Source organism: Tupaia chinensis, unplaced genomic scaffold (assembly GCF_000334495.1).
Source record: "Tupaia chinensis unplaced genomic scaffold, TupChi_1.0 Scaffold000062_1, whole genome shotgun sequence".
Classification (NCBI taxonomy): Eukaryota; Metazoa; Chordata; class Mammalia; order Scandentia; family Tupaiidae; genus Tupaia; species Tupaia belangeri.
Window position 1 is genome coordinate 843,946 of NW_006159520.1, and position 1,427 is coordinate 845,372.

At 46.5% G+C, this 1,427-nt stretch overlaps 1 pseudogene; it reads left to right on the top strand.

Moving 5' to 3' along the window:
* The first annotated feature begins 646 nt into the window (after positions 1-646).
* On the top strand, positions 647-1,111 carry LOC102499521 (U1 small nuclear ribonucleoprotein C pseudogene; annotated as a pseudogene).
* Positions 1,112-1,427: the final 316 nt, after the last annotated feature.

Below are 1,427 nucleotides of genomic sequence, written 5' to 3' on the forward strand. Positions count from 1 at the left end.
TCAATAATTTAGAACCCATGAATAAGTCATTTGCCCAGGAGGCTACACTGGGGACTTCTATTTTTACTTATAGTCTCTCACCAAGCAGTGACCTCTCTCAGGGAGCCAACCATGACACCCGTTGATCTTTTGGTTTCCCAGAATGTGGTCCAGGCAGAGCTTGCACGGCAGTCTTTTCTCAAGGGCAAAGGTGGACTTATAGGTGTCAGTGACTTTAGAAGTGTCCAGAGTGAAACTTAGGCATGTATGCCTTGCCAGAACTCCTAGAGCTGCTCAGAGTTTGCTCTAGGAAGAACACTTGCTCTTCCTGGAAAAAGGAGGGCAGGTAAATTCTGCCTATATTGGCCATCCTTTCCAGCCACTTCTTCCCTAAGATGCCATTTTCTAAACATCAAACCTCAACAGAAGAGCATCATGAAAGCTTGAGATCCTAAATGCTGCCTTGTGCATTCCAACATACTTGTTTCACCTTGCCTTAACTCATATTCCCTTGCCCCATATCCCCTGTGTACCACATTCAGGAAGGTTAACCATTCACTCTAGGACAATCCTAGGATTTCCAAGAAGTTTCTCCCTCAGTTCTTTTGGTTCCCAGTCTATAAAAGCCAGTTTGGGGAATGGAGTGGCCTACAGTCTGCAGAGCAATATGTCTAAGTTTTATTGTGACTACTGTGATCCATATCTCACCCACGATTCTCCATCTGTGAGAAAACCACACTGCAGTGGTTGGAAACACAAAGAGAATGTGAAAGACTACTATCAGAAATGGATGGAAGAGCAGGCTCAGAGCCTGATTGACAAAACAACTGCTGCCTTTCAACAAGGGAAGAGACCTCCTACTCCATTCTCTGCTCCTCCTCCTGCCGGGGCAATGATCCCTCCTTCCCCCAGTCTCCTTGGTCCTCCCCGCCCTGGCATGATGCCAGCACCCCATATGGAGGGCCCTCCCATGATGCCAACAATGGGCCCTCCTCCTCCTGGGATGATGCCAGTAGGATCTGCTCCTGGAATGATGCCCATGATGCCTGGGCCCCCAGTTATGAGACCTCCTGCCCGGCCCATGATGGTGCCCACTTGGCCAGGGATGACTCGGCCAGACAGAGAAGGATGAAGGGAGGCTTCTTTCTGTCAGTTTTATATTAACTTGTTCTACTTCACCAGGAGATCATGGTGCTGTGACTCTGGGTGTTTCTAACAGCATGTCAGGGAAGACTTTCCCCTTCCTATTAAAAAAAATTAAAAATAAGAGTAGTTTTGGAGAAGAGAAGTGAGACAAAAAAGTGCAGTTTTCATTTGTACTGTGAAATGTGAAATGTGAAATGCGAAAATAATAAAATTGTCAATTCTTTTAGATTAAAAAAAAAAAGTCAGTTTGGGGGCCAGCAGGTGGCATGGCGGTTAAGGTGAATGGATTTCCACGGGGGTGA